Source organism: Mobula hypostoma, chromosome 11 (assembly GCF_963921235.1).
Source record: "Mobula hypostoma chromosome 11, sMobHyp1.1, whole genome shotgun sequence".
NCBI classification, from domain to species: domain Eukaryota; kingdom Metazoa; phylum Chordata; class Chondrichthyes; order Myliobatiformes; family Myliobatidae; genus Mobula; species Mobula hypostoma.
The window spans coordinates 29,508,167-29,523,869 of record NC_086107.1 but is presented as its reverse complement, the minus strand read 5'-3'; the positions used below and the strand labels follow the sequence as shown (position 1 = coordinate 29,523,869).

Genomic DNA, 15,703 nt, shown 5'->3' with positions numbered 1-15,703 from the left:
TCAATGCTTAATTTCAATATTACAGGGACAAGAATGCAACAGTAAAAAGCTCCAAGCTTAAGACATGGAATTAATGTTCCCACAGCAATCAATGGTATTGTGCTGCTAACTCAAGCCCATCCCTTCAACTTGTTTAAGATCTGCCCTCATAAATGAAAATATAATCCATTACCAGGTGTCAGATATGGAAGAAAGATGAGGTGAACTAAAAGACTGAATTATTGGAAATTCATATTACAATGAAAACCAAGTGCTGTTTATTCTGTTTATTTTTCTTTGTATAGAAATGGCTTTAGAGATTTGATATGGGCAAAAGAATTTTAGACTGTGTAAACAGTGGTTTTATTAATTAATTTCCTGCATCAAAACTTACTGATTTTCAAAGGCACTCCATTAACTATAAAGCACTTGAGGTACCTGAAAGCCATGACCTGCGTGGTACAGATACGAGTCTTCCATTTAATACTGCAAGCACAGAGCAAATTTACTATTCTCCTGGTAAGTCATGATTGCTTAGCAAGTGTGCAAATCCTAATTTGTCTCAAGGAAACACAACTTTTTATTAATTCAAGCCCCTACAGCTATGAAGAAAACAAAAAAAAAGGTTAAGTTATACTTGTAACCAATTAATAGAGAAATAACAAGCCATAGAATGGACCCCAAATGTTGATAATTCCTTTCCCTTCACAGATGCTGGTCAACCCATTGAGTAACTCCAACAAATTATTTGTTTCTCTGGATTCCAGCATCTATAGACTCTAATGTCTCTATGAAAGGGAATGAATTTTTCATGCTGAACGTTCTAGCTCTCACTGAATGAGAAATGCAAGTAATTGTTGAACCTGAGACTGAATCAGAATCAGAATCGGGTTTAATATCATTGGTATATGTCGTGAAATTTGTTGTCTTTGCAGTAGCAGTACAATGCAATACATAATAGAGAAAAAAGAAATTACAGTAGGTACATATACATTAAATAGTTAAATTAAATAAGTAGTGCAAAAATAAAAATAAAAAAGTAGTGAGGAAATGTTCATGGGTTCAATGTCAATTCAGAAATTTAATGGTCGAGGGGAAAAAGCTGTTCCTTACTTCAGGCCCCTGTACCTCTTCCCTGTTGGTATCAATGAGAACAGGGCATGTCCTGAGTGATGGGGGTCCTTAATGATGGATGCTGCCTTGTTGACACATCGCTCCTTGAAGATGTCCTGGATGCTATGGAGGCTAGTGCCTACGATGGAGCATATTGGATGAGTTATGTGAAGATATACAGTATGAAGTAAAAGACAAGTGTGGTTACTTCACTTTTTAAGTTTTTATGCTAGTCTTGTCTCAACAAACTTTGAAAAGGTTTCCAACCTGGGGTCCACGGACTCCTTGCTTGATGGTATTGATCCATGGCATTAAAAAAGTTGGGACTTCTAGTTTAGGAACTTGTTTCTTCAGTCCAAAGCATGTGACTTTTCCTTCAGTAGTGAACTTTTGTAATCCTTTTATTAATGTTTACCCATAAAAAATCTGGCTCTTTTCTCAGAATAATGCTGAACATTTTCAGTTCAAAGGTAGCAGTAATAATATCATTTGTAAGCAATTTGAACCTACTTTAACTAAAGCAGGATCAATTCTTCAGCTAAGAGCAGCAGTAAAGAGTATCACCCTTCTCTGCCTCTGTCTGCTTCTTCAATTTATTTTACTGACTTGTTTCTCTGAGTGAGTGATGCTATTTTACATGCATCAAGTATGGAAGAATTAAGGTTGAGGTTATTGCCGCTGACCATAATTAAAATATTTGCTTTCTGTCTTCATTTGAAATGCAAGATCAATAATCATAAAGGGAATAGACATGCTGAAAGCACATAGTTCTTTTCAAAGGGAGGAGGTGCAAACAACAAGAGGTTTAAGTTCAGAGGCAAGAGATTTAAAAGGAATGTCAGGGGAAGCTTTTTCACTCAAAGTGTGGTGCATATTTTGAATAAGCTACTTGAAACAGTGGTTGAGGCGAGCACAGTACAACGTTTAAAAACCAACTAGATAATAACATCGATTGGAGAGGTAGAGAGGGCAATGGGCTCAATACGAGCTGATGGGACTGGTCACAGTCGGCATATACAGGAAGGGCCGAAGGATCTGTTTCCCTGCTGTAAGATGACAAGATTCCATGACAATGTGAAAGCATTACTTCTATTGTATCCTCCTGTTTAGGCACATTGACAACTGTCAGTACAAAAGTTAAAACCGGAATGGTAACCCATGTTTCTTTTCATTGCAGAATCAGTTCAACAACTTGGAGTATTAGCATTAATATTTCTCATGCATAATACTTCATTTCTTTTGTGCTTTCTCTACATGAACATAAAAATATGGAAAATAAGCAAATGGTTCATTTTGACATGATAATCGTAATCTTTGTACAGATTCTACCCTTGTAAAATCTCTTACTATTTACTTTACTTAATAAGAGAACAGAATGTCACCATTGATATACCAAAAACTAAGACTTTCTGAAGAGCAAATAAAAGCAATTAAAGTAAAAATGAATATCAATTAAATCTTCAAAGTTAGCTGATTATATTCCACTTTTATAACCATTGTCTTATGGAAGGCTGAGCTCTTCGACTGAGCTGTATACAAAATTAGTGAGACAACAGCTTGAGCACGGCATATAGTTTCAGTCATCATGTTTCAGGGATGATGTGCATGCACACGATAGGATGCAGAGGAGATTGATGTAGATATTGCCAGGACTGGAAGATTGCAATTATGAAGGGAGATTGGATAAACTCAGTTTATTTTCTTTGAAACAGAAGACACAGATGTGAGTCTTCACTGGGTTGTATAAGATTAAGCGGAGACAAAATAGAATAAGTTGGAAGGACCTATTTCCCTTTGTGGTGCAGTCAAATCCTAGGGAAATAAATTTAAAGTAATTGGTAGTAAGGTAAAAGGGGAAATGAGGAAAGTACTTCTTAGCAGAGAGCAGTGTGGATTTGATGCTCACTGTCAAAGTGAAAGAGAGAGGAAAAGGCCTTCATTGCATTTAAAAAACTACTTAGATGTATACTTGAGGGACAGAGGCCTATCAGTCATATACTTAATACTGAGAACTGAGATTAGACTGTGTAACTGCTTTTATTTCAATGGCTTCTTTCTGTTTTCATTTTCTTATGATTCAATAAACTCAGTGTGAGCTTTCTCATCATTCCTGGAAATGCAAACTTTAAGCAAATTCAACCACCAAATCAATAAAACCTGATATGTGTCAACACAAGTTTCACTCCAAATGAACAAAATTAATATTACCAATATATATTGGAATACATTCCACTGCAATAATGAAGGAATGTGGCAGTATGGAAGATACTGGCCAAACTGATCAGCGTAAACTTCATGGCCTGAATGAACTCCTCTGTGCCTTGTAATTTCTATGATTTTACATGATGCTGACTTTTAGATAAGGTACTACCAAGAGTATTTGTTCTCTCGGGCAAAAGATCGCTAGCCACAATTTCTAAAAATTGCAAAGGAGTGCTCTCTAATGCCTTGGACAATAATTAGCTCATAAACAACATCAATTAAATGCAAGTTAAATTTCCTATATCAAATTGTCAATTGCTCTATCTTACCATGTAATTATTAAAAGTTTATTACAGAGATTTTGGCAATGACATTTCCAAAGCCCTTCAATTCCTGTACAGCACAGGAAATAATTCAGCTTATGCAAGGTGCTACCTCAAAGCAAATGTTATTTGTTTTATTAGCTTTGTACATGAGCATTTTAGATAACACTTCTACAAAATGTTGTTGATTTTTTCCACAGCTGACATGAAAGAGAAAGATTAATACACTGAGCCTCTGGCATACCATTAGTTGAGCCACAGTGTATTTAATAGAATGACGAACATAAAATTCAAGGTGTCAACTAAAGATGGAATACAAAGAATTGAAGCCACTCAATAATTTTAACAAAAAATAAATCACACAGAAATTCAGCATGCAATTATTATTATTCACCAAGGATTGTTAAATACACATTTAGAAATCTGTAGAATTATCAGTTTGATTGAATAACCACCATAATATTCATCCATCAAATGTAAAGAATAATTTAGATTTGATCAAAAATATATCTGCTCAATAATGGCTTCACTGTTTAATTCTTTGTGTCCGAAAATAAATATAGCTCAAATTCTGCAGAGGGGATTGAAGTTGGGCAATCGTCATTCTAGTTAAGCATCATATTTCACATCTGTTCTTTCTAAAGCTGTGAGTTGGACATTAGTCATAGATTGTGTTCTGGAAGGCATGAATCGTCTTTGACATAGTTAATGTCCCAAAACATCACATTATATGGCACTCAGTTCAATAATCATGAGGACTAGCTTGAAAGCTGTAATTCCGAAGAAAGCTATTAATTAGAGCTCAGTTTAAAAGCCCTGCATTCAGGAAACAGCTAAAGGAGCCAAACAAGATGGAGGAAAAATAATTAGTTTTGGAAATCTGGAAAAAAAAGTCAAAAAGGGTCCATCTGTCAACATCTGTCAAACTGGACAGCAGCTTCCTGTTATAAAGTAAACATCCATGGTTGAAATACTGGAACTTATGCGTGGATGCTGGTACGTATGCTAGGGTTGAATTGGGGCATGGTAGCATAGTGGTTAGTGCAACGGTTTTACAGCATTGGTGACACACGTTCATTTCCTGCCCCTCTGTAAGGAGTTTGTTTGTTCTTCCCATAACCATGTAGATTTCCTCTGGATGTTCTGGTTTCCTCCATCATTCCAAAGATATACAGGTTTGAAGGTTAATTGGTGACACGGGTGTAATTGGGTGGCATGAACTCAGTGGGCCATGCTGTATCTCTTTTTAAAAAAAAACTATTCAATGTGCTCTGGAGTGATGACTGGGATAGTATGGCCACAATGTTTGGGTTCACTAGTCACATCCACATAAACAGAGAATAGGGAAATGCTGATAATAATCTAAAGAGGAACTTGATGGGTTTATGAAATAGTGGGATTGGTGGGAGGGGGAATGGGTTGATTAAGTTTGGGATGCTGTTATATCAAAAACATTTTTCTGAGCACTTTTGTAGTCCCAATTGCTTCAGATTCACCAACCAAGTGGGTCCTGAGGAGATTTAAAGCTCTGGAGAAGTGTATTAATAACAAACAATACTCTATGTTCCAATGAATAGTCACACTAGATAAAATTGCGGGGGGCATTGTTAGTAAATTTGCAGATTACAGCAAAACTGGTGGTAAAAGCTGCCGAAGGGTCTCGGCCCGAAACACTGACTGTAACTCTTCCTAGAGATGCTGCCTGGCCTGCTGCGTTCACCAGCAACTTTGATGTGTGTTGCTTGAAATTCCAGCACCTGCAGATTTCCTCATGTTTGCGTGGTAAAAGCTTATCTAAGATTCCAAGAGTATGTTTATCAACTGGGAAAGTGCGCAATAAAATGGTGGTTGGAATTTAGCTTAGACAAGTGGAAAGTGATGCAGTTTGGGAAGTTAAACCAGGGCAGGACATACAAAGCTGTTGTGACTGTGATCTTATCACCCAGTACACAATGAAACTGGTGCTCTTCATTCATCACAACTAGCAGGAATTCTTCTGGAGACACTCTCAGTAGAGTCTCATGTTTATACCCTTAAGATCAAAGGTAACAGCAAGTTAGTCAATACAATTTCAATAGTTACAATGACATCATTCACTTCAAGGTTTTGAGTTTGACAATGCAATCACTGAGTTACAGTACATATCTTCAATGGGAGAAACCTTTGAATATTCAAACTGTCATGGTCCGGATCGGGGTCCCTTTAAATTTACCTTGTTTATGTTACGATCCGGAACGTTGATTCCCTGTTTTCCCGTGTCCTTCGACTTTGGTGATTAGAGGCAATTAACACTTGGCTGAACCAGTAGTTTATAGTCTCCGGCTTTCAGCCATTCGGTGCGGGAGCATCTGCAAAGTCATCCCAGGTACGGTGTGCTGATGTCATCTGGCCGGAGCAAGCCTAGTCTCTGCCGAAACGAGTGCCGGTAATTCGCCTCTCCTCACTGGAGCAACCCTGCAAAGCGAGCCTGCAAAGTTTCTTCACCAAGGTGGGTCCATCAGTTAATCCGCCGGAGGGAATCATGAACCGCTGTCTACTGTTCCCGGGCCTAGTCGAGAGCTCGCCACTACCCGGAGGCTCCAAGTCAAGTCCTGGCCCTGGCGGCATTCAAACTCCAAGTCAAGTGCTGGCCCTGGCGGCATTCAAGCACCAAGTCAAGTCCTGACCCTGGTGGCATTCTAGCACCAAGTCAATTCCTGTCCCTGGTGGCATTCTAGCATCAGGTCAAGTCCTGGCCCTGGCGACTTCCCAGTTCTGAGTCAAGTCCTGGCCCTGGCGGTCTGTGATTCCTGCCCTACCCCCTTGACTGAATCCCTTCTCTGGCCCTCTCGCCTCTAGCCCTCGTCAGCAGCCCCCTCCTGCACTTCGGTCTAGTTCCATCGCCAGAGCTAGATAGGTACTGTCTGGTGTTCATTCATGTTGGTCTTGTCTTGTCTTGTCCTCGCCTCCATGGGGTAAGTCTGGCCGTCTTGCCGTTGCCCCACGGGGAGTCATGTCTTGTCCTGCCCTCGCCTCCGTGGGGTAAGTCAGGCCGTCTTGCCGTTGCCCCACGGGGAGTCACGTCTTGTCTTGTCTTGTCCTCGCCTCCGTGGGGTACGTCAGGCCATCTTGCTGTTGCCCCGTGGAGGGTCATGAGTCCTGGCCCTATGTCCTGTACCCAAGGAGGGGTCCCGGCTCTTCGTTCTGTGTGTGAGTTCCGGCCCTATGTCCTATACCCAAGGAGGGGTCCTGACTCTGTGTTCTGTGTATGTGTCCATGGTTCCATGTACCTGCTATCCCCGAGACCAAGGCTCTGTGTTCCCATGAACCTCCTCTCCCCAGCCCATGTCATGTCCTTGCCTGGTTCTGGGGTCCGAACCTGAGGCAAGACCCAGGTACTGGGTCCTTGCCCAGTCTCTGGCTTGGAGTCCATACCCTAGCCTCTTCATGTCTCCTCTAGTTCTGGGAGCCGATTCCAAGCCCAGACCCTTGGTCCCAGCCTAGTCGTCATCCTGAGTCCTTGTCCAGTTCGCTATTTCCTGCTCCTGCCTTGCTCTCCTGGTATCGAACAATAAACTAAATCTAAGTAACCTCAGAAGATGCGTCTTGCATTTGGGTCCACCCTTGCTCCCAATGCCCCAGTCACTGTGACACAAACACCTTTGCTGGGACCAAGTAATTCACAAGGATGGTCAAAAACTTCTGGGACAGAAATCACAGACACCAAGAAGTAATGCTGTGAGGGCATACTCTTCTGTGTATACAAGTATCCCAATTATTGATTGATCAAATATGCCTGTGTCCATATTTGATGTGCTTAGTGAAATATCAGTCTGGTCTGCAAGCTTTCTTGAACTTGGTCACGATGGTGCAAAGTAACATAACCACTGTCTTACATTTGGCTGATGAAGATGAAAACATCTCATAATCACTTCAAACACGAGGAATTCTGCAGATGCTGGGAATTCAAGCAATACACATCAAAGTTGCAGGTGAACGCAGCAGGCCAGGCAGCATCTCTAGGAAGAGGTACAGTGAACATTTCAGGCTGAGACCCTTCGTCAGGACTAACTGAAGGAAGAGTTAGTAAGAGATTTAAAAGTGGGAGGGGGAGGGGGAGGGGGAGATCCAAAATGATAGGAGAAGACAGGAGGGTGAGGGATGGAGCCAAGAGCTGGACAGTTGTTTGGCAAAAGGGGTATGAGAGGATCATGGGACAGGAGGCCCAGGGAGAAGGAAAAGTGGGAGGGGGAGGAAAAGCCCAGAGGATGGGCAAGGGGTATAGTCAAAGGGACAGAGGGAGAAAAAGGAGAGTGAGAGAAAGAATGTGTGTATATAAATAAGGGATGGGGTACGAGGGGGAGGTGGGGCATTAGCGGAAGTTAGAGAAGTCAACGTTCATGCCATCAGGTTGGAGGCTACCCAGACAGAATATAAGGTGTTGTTCCTCCAACCTGAGTGTGGCTTCATCTTTACAGTAGAGGAGGCCGTGGATAGACATGTCAGAATGGGAATGGGATGTGGAATTAAAATGTGTGGCCACTGGGAGATCCTGCTTTCTCTGGCAGACAGAGCGTAGGTGTTCAGCAAAACGATCTCCCAGTCTGCGTCGGGTCTCGCCAATATATAGAAGGCCACATCAGGAGCACCATGCAGTATATCACCCCAGCCGACTCACAGGTGAAGTGTTGCCTCACCTGGAAGGACTGTCTGGGGCCCTGAATGGTGGTAAGGGAGGAAGTGTAAGGGCATGTGTAGCACTTGTTCTGATTACAAGGATAAGTGCCAGGAGGGAGATCAGTGGGGAGGGATGGTGGGGGGGGGGGGAACGAATGGACAAGGGAGTCGTGTAGGGAGCGATCCCTGCGGAAAGCAGAGAGAGTGGGGGAGGGAAAGATGTGCTTAGTGGATAATCACTTCACTTGATGAAATTGTTTCTGACTCTGATTCAGATCTCAAGCAGGCAGTCCCCTGCTATGGGCCAGCAGACTAGGATCTGTAGACAGTACTGTAGAATGCTAAGCTGTCCTTTTATCTTTAAACTGATTACTGCTTGTCTTTTACCATAAAACATAGGAGCATAACTAGCCCAGACGGCCCATCGAATCTGCTCCACTATTCCATCATGGCTGATTTATTATCCTTCTCAACCCCATTCTCCTGTCTTCTCCCCTGTAACCTTACTAATCCAGAATCTATCAACCTCTGCTTTAAATAGACTCGGTTACTTGGCCTCCACAGCCATCGGTGATGATGAATTCCACAGATTCACAACTCTCTGCCTAAAGAAAATCCTTCTCATCTCTGTTCTAAATGGAGATCCCTCTATGCTCAGGCTGCACCCTCTGGTTCTAGACTCACTCAAGATAGGAACCATCCTCTCCACATCCATTCTATCTAGGACCTTTAAGATTCAAAAGGTTTCATTCTTCTAAACACTAGTGAGTGGAGGCCCAGAGAAATCAATTGTATCTCATACGTTAACCCTTTCATTCCTGGAATAATTCTCGTGAACATCCTCTGGACCATCTCCAATGCCAACACATAGTTTCTTAGATAAGGGCCCAAAACTGCTTACAATATACCAAGTGCAGTCTAACCAATACTTTATAAAGCCTTAGCATCATATCCTAAGTTAACAAACTTCACAACATATGCTGGTGATAACAAAACCTGAATCTGATTCCTTGCTATTACATTCTAATCCCTTGAAATGAATGCTAAAATTGTATTTGCCTTCCTTACCACCAACTCATCCTGCAAGTTAACCTTTAGGAAGTCCTGCACAAGGATTCTCAAGTCCCTTTCCGCTTCTGTTTTTGAATTTTCTCCCCATTTAGAACATAATCTATTCCTTCTACCAAAGTGTGTAACCAAATTCCATCTGCCACTTCTTTGCCCATTCTTTAAATCTATCTATATCCTTCTGCAGACTTCCTGCTTCCTTAGTACTACCTGCCCCTCCACCTATCTTCATATCGTCCACAAACTTGGCTACAAAGTCATTAAATCCGTCACATAAGTCATTCACATATAACATGAAAAGAAGCAGGCCCAATACCAACCCCTGCGGAACACCACATCACCAGCTTGGCCTGCTGCATTCACCAGCAACTTTGATGTATGTAACCATAACTGACCCTGTTTTCCCACAAGTTGCCTCCTGTCAGTCAGCCAATTCTTTAACTATGCTAGTGTCTTTCATATCCTGCCGTGGATTCTTATCTTGTTTAGCAGCCTCAAGTGCAGCATCTTGTCAAAGGCCTTCTGAAAATCCAAGCAAACAATATACTCTGACTCTCCTTTGTCTATCCTCCATGTTATTTCCTCAAAGAATTCCATCAGATTTCCCCTTAAGGAAACCATCCTAACTTTGGCAACTTTATTATGCACTTCCAAGTACCCTGAAACCTCATCTTTAATAATGGATTCCAACATCTTCCCAAGCATTTATGTCAGGCTAACTGACCTATAATTTTCTCAGCAGTGGAACATTACAGGGAAGCCATTACATTAGCAGTGAAACCTTACAGGTTACACAGGTAACACTTCAACGTATCCCACTGACTGCAATTTTGCCCTATCTTCTGTCTGCCCTTCCTCCCAGTCTCACTACGCAATGCATCATCTTGTATGCCAATTGTACCATCTTCAATGCTATCACCTCCTTTTCTATTCCCCTGCCAAATTATTTTTAAACCTTTTCTAATAGCTCTAGCAAACCTGCCCAAAGATATATTGGTACCCCCCTCAGGTTCAGGTGTAACCTGTATTTTTTGCACAGGTAATACCTTCCCCAGAAGAGATCAAAATGATCCAGAAATCTGAAATCCTGCCTCCTGCACCACTCCCTCAGTCTCTCATGCATCTGTACTATCACCCTATTCCCGCCCAGACTAGCATGTGGTACTAGGAGTAATTCGAAGATTACTACCTTGGAGGTCTTGCTCTTCAACCTCTTCCCTAATTCCCTATACTCACTGCACAGACCTCTTCCCCTTTTCTACCTATGTCATTGGTGCCAATGTACACCATGACCTCTGGCTGCTAACCTTTCCTCTTGAGAATCTTCTGTTGCTACTCTGAGGTATTGTGGACACCAGCACCTGGGACGCAACATACCATCCTGGCTTCTCTTTTAAGGACACAGAAACTACTGTCCATCCCTGTAACTATCGAGAGTCCTATCACTGTCACTCTGCCTGACTTTACTCTTCTCTGCAGAGACTCAAAGCTGGCCACAGTATGCCTGCTTTGGCAGCTGCTGCTGTGCCCTGACAGGTCATCTCCCCTGCTCCCCACCCCCCCCTCCCCGCAGCAGTATCCAAATGGTATACTGAAGGTAATATCCACAGAGAAACTCTACACTGACTGGTTACTCCTCTTACTTCTCCTAGTTATCACTGCCTGCCCTCTGGGTATGACCATCAAAGTAAAGATCTCATCCATGAGGTTTTCATGCTCCCAGATGGTCCTGTGTACATTCAGCTCCAGCTCCAGTTCCTTGACTTGTCATTCAGGAGCTGAAGTTGGGTGCATTTCCTGCAGATGTAGCCAACAGGGTGTCTGTTAAGTACCCTAAAATCCCACATCGTACGGCAGGAGGAGTTCATTGCCTTAATAATCATCCCATCTACATTTGATATACCTCTAACTTTGCAAGCTTAATTTCTAGCCAGCACCTGTCTCGCTGAAGCCTGTTGAGCCAAAGCCTGACCACTCTAACACTGGCCCACTCCAACAATGGCCACTTGGCTTACACCTTGCTTCATTTTATTGGCCCCCTGTTGAGTGCCTAAAAGATGGCCTTGATTGCAGGCCACCATGGTTCTAAAATGCCCCAACCTCTCTTTAAACCTCAGACAGCCTCAACAATGCATGAATTCAATGATGATTATTGCCTGCTGAAAAATTCCAACCGGCACCGGCTCTGAGTTCTTACATTAAGAAATAAAGGATTGTTTTTTGAATTAGCATCTGCTATATTTACATAAATCCATAATTCTTGAATTCCTAATGGTGAACTGTAGGACTCAGCACAGTTTTATTAAACAGAGATACCTTTAGAACAAGTACATAGCTCCCTGAACCTGGGAACTTGGGGAGAATGCAGGGCAATAAGGAAATTGTAAATCATGCTTGCCCTCATTGGCCGTAACACCAAATGCAAGTGTTGGGATGTCATGTCATAATACTGTGTGTGTTTCTTATCACCATACTGTAGAAAAGATGTGATTAAGCTTAAAAGGGTATGGAAAAGATTCATAAAAGATTCATAAGGGTATCACCTAGATTGGAGGGCTTCAGTTATCACAAGAGATTGGGTAGACTAGGTTTATTTTCCCTAGAGCAAAAGAGGCTGAAAGGTGACATAATGGGGTATATAAAATTCCGTGAGGCATAGATATGGTAGAGAGCCTGTCTCTTAAACCCATGTAGGGCATAGGTTCAAAATGAGAGGGAGGAGGTTTATAGGAGATCTGAAGGAAAAAATTTCACATAAGGAGTCGGTGGTATCTGGAATGCTCTGTCAGAGGACATGGTGAAATCATAGTCATAGTCATAGTCATACTTTATTGATCCCAGGGGGAAATTGGTTTTCCTTACAGTTGCACCATAAATAATAAATAGTAATAGAACCATAAATAGTTAAATAGTAATATATAAATTATGCCAGTAAATTATGAAATAAGTCCAGGACCAGCCTATTGGCACAGGGTGTCTGACCCTCCAAGGGAGGAGTTGTAAAGTTTGATGGCCACAGGCAGGAATGACTTCCTATGATGCTCTGTGCTGCATCTTGGAGGAATGAGTCTCTGGCTGAATGTACTCCTGTGCCCAACCAGTACATTATGTAGTGGATGGGAGACATTGACCAAGATGGCATGCAACTTGGACAGCATCCTCTTTTCAGACACCACCATGAGAGAGTCCAGTTCCATCCCCACAACATCACTGGCCTTACGAATAAGTTTGTTGATTCTGTTGGTGTCTGCTACACTCAGCCTGCTGCCCCAGCATACAACAGCAAACATGATAGCACTGGCCACCACAGACTCATAGAACATCCTCAGCATCATCCGGCAGATGTTAAAGGACCCCAGTCTCCTCAGGAAATAGAGATGGCTCTGACCCTTCTTATAGACAGCCTCAGTGTTCTTTGACCAGTCCAGTTTATTGTCAATTCGCATCCCCAGGTATTTGTAATCCTCCTCCATGTCCACACTGACCCCCTGGATGGAAACAGGGGTCACCTGTACCTTAGCTCTCCTCAGGTCTACCACCAGCTCCTTAGTCTTTTTCACATTAAGCTGCAGATAATTCTGCTCACATCATGTGACAAAGTTTCCTACCGTAGCCCTGTACTCAACCTCATCTCCCTTGCTGATGCATTCAATTATGGCAGAGTCATCCGAAAACTTCTGAAGATGACAAGACTCTGTGCAGTAGTTGAAGTCCGAGGTGTAAATGGTGAATAAAAAGGGAGACAAGACAGTCCCCTGTGGAGCCCCAGTGCTGCTGATCACTCTGTCAGACACACAGTGTTGCAAGCACATGTACTGTGGTCTGCCAGTCAGGTAATCAAGAATCCATGACACCAGGGAAGCATCCACCTGCATCGCTGTCAGCTTCTCCCCCAGCAGAGCAGGGCGGATGGTGTTGAACACACTGGAGAAGTCAAAAAACATGACCCTCACAGTGCTTGCTGGCTTGTCCAGGTGGGTGTAGACACGGTTCAGCAGGTAAACTAATTGACTAATCCTCAATTAGTCCGGGCTGGTAGGCAAACTGGAGAGGATCTAAGTGTGGCCTGACCATAGGCTGGAGCAGCTCCAGAACAAGTCTCTCCAGGGTCTTCATGATGTGAGAGTTCAATGCCACTGGTCTGTAGTCATTGAGACCGCTGGGACGCGGCGTCTTCGGTACAGGGACGAGGCAGGACGTCTTCCACAGTACAGGAACCCTCCGGAGCCTCAGGCTCAGGTTGGATACATGGCGAAGTACTCCACATAGCTGAGGGGCACAGGCTTTGAGCACCCTGGTACTGACACCATCCGGTCCTGCAGCCTTGCTTGGGTTGAGATGTTTCAGCTGTCTTCTCACCTGTTCAGCCATGAGGCCCACCATGGTGGTTTCGTGTGGGGGAGGGGTATAGTCATGAGAGCAGGGTGGGCGACTGTGAGGAGGGGTAGGAGGGGAGAGTGGAATATGTTGATTGGGGGCCGACAACAGATGGCTCATTTCGGGGTTGGGCAGGGGTCACAATGTCAAATCTGTTAAAGAACAGGTTAAGTTTGTTGGCCCTGTCCGCACTGCCCTCAGCTCCTCTGTTGCTAGTTTGCCGGAACCCAGTGATGGTCCTCATCCCCCTCCAGACCTCTCTCACGTTGTTCTCCTAGAGGTTCCACTCAAGCTTCCTCCTATACCTGTCTTTAGCTTCCCTGATCTTGACTTTCAGGTCCCTCTGTATTGCCCTCAGCTCCTCCCTATTTCCATCTCTAAACGCCCTCTTTTTAGCGTTCAGGATGTCCTTAATGTCCTTTGTCACCCATGGCTTGTTATTTGAATAACAAAAGACAGTCCTTGTCAGAACATTGCAGTCCACACAGAAGTTGATGTAATCAGTGATGCACTCTGTGAGCCCATCAATATCCTCTCCATGTGGCTCACAGAGTGCCTGCCAGTCTGTCACCTCAAAACAACCCTGGAGCGCCTCATAAGCCTCCTCCGACCATTTCCTCACTGTCCTCGAGGTTGCAGGTTTACTCTTCACCAGAGGCACGTAGCAGGGTTTTAGATGCACCAGGCTGTGATCTGACCTTCCCAGTGGGGGGAGGGGAGAGGAGCTGTATGCATCCTTAACGTTAGTGTACATCAGATCCAGAGTCCTCTCCCCTCTGGTTGTACAGCTCACATGCTGCGTGAAGTTGGGCAGTGTTCTAGCCAGGGTAACCTGGTTGAAGTCACCCCAGATGGTAATGAGGGCACTCGGGTGCTGGGTGTGTAGTCTGGCTATGATGGTGTAAATGATGTTACACGCTGACGTCGGGTTGGCAGAGGGAGGGATGTACGCAACAACCACAATTGCATGCGAGATTTCCCTTGGCAAATAATATGGCCGGAGTTCAACAGCAAAAAGTTCAATATCCAGGCTACAGACACGTTCCTTGATCGTAATATGCCCAGGACTGCACTATCTGTTATTTACCAGAACCGCCAGCCCCCCTTCTTTATGCTTACCGCTATCAGTGCAATTCTGGTCAGCTCGAATGGTCTGGAAGCCCCCTATGGAAACGCTTTGATCGGGTATGTCCTCGTGCAGCCATGTCTCAGTAAAGCACATGACACTGCTCTCCCGAAATGTTCTCTGACTCCTGACAAGTGCCGTCAGTTCGTCGATTTTATTCCCCAGCGATCTCACATTTCCCATGATGAGAGAGGGGAGACATGGCTTATAACTTCTCTTTTCCATAAGCCTCTGTTGTCTCAACCCGGTCCTCTTCCCTCGCCTTTTTGATCCCCTCTGCATCCTCTGAGCGCTTTCCTCCATATTTCAGCCGGGATGTCCGCTGAATGTTCACTGAACCAATTGTTCCCTGGAATAAACAATGTGGCCATCCTGCTGCCACGCTAACGAGACGTGTCCGAATATAACTCATTCCAGTGTTAAAAAAACAAGTAAAACTCTCTCCACCAGCATGTTAGAGAGGGTGCAGCTTCAACGCGTTACCGTGTGAAAAAAAATACAACAAATAACTAAGTTAAAAAGTTTAAAAGTAAGAAATTACGGAGCAAATGTAACAGGCTGCATGCATGACCTGGGCATAGGATAGTAACAATTTTTAACAGCCATTTAAACAGGTAATTGAACGGATGGATCTTAAGGTGTATGGAATAAATTTAGGCAAGTGGATTTAGTATAGGTGGGCTTGCCGGTCAGCCTTGACATGATGGGGTGAAGAACCTGTCTATAACCAGCCTAAATAAACAGTTTTCCTTCTACTGAAGACTCTAAAATTCAATTCCTTGCTAATTCCAGCTGTCAAGAGGCACTGAGATGTTACAGAAAACCATTTGCCCAAGTGTTGTGGCCTGAAGACATGGTA

At 43.5% G+C, this 15,703-nt stretch overlaps 1 long non-coding RNA gene across 2 annotated transcripts in view; it reads left to right on the top strand.

Moving 5' to 3' along the window:
* The window catches only part of LOC134354254 (uncharacterized), a 72,861-nt gene that overhangs the window by 51,051 nt on the left and 6,107 nt on the right, over positions 1-15,703 (top strand). For both annotated transcript variants that reach the window (XR_010019749.1, XR_010019750.1), the window contains one exon: positions 15,637-15,700. This is a non-coding gene — a long non-coding RNA (uncharacterized LOC134354254). The remainder of the gene's footprint in view (positions 1-15,636; positions 15,701-15,703) is intronic.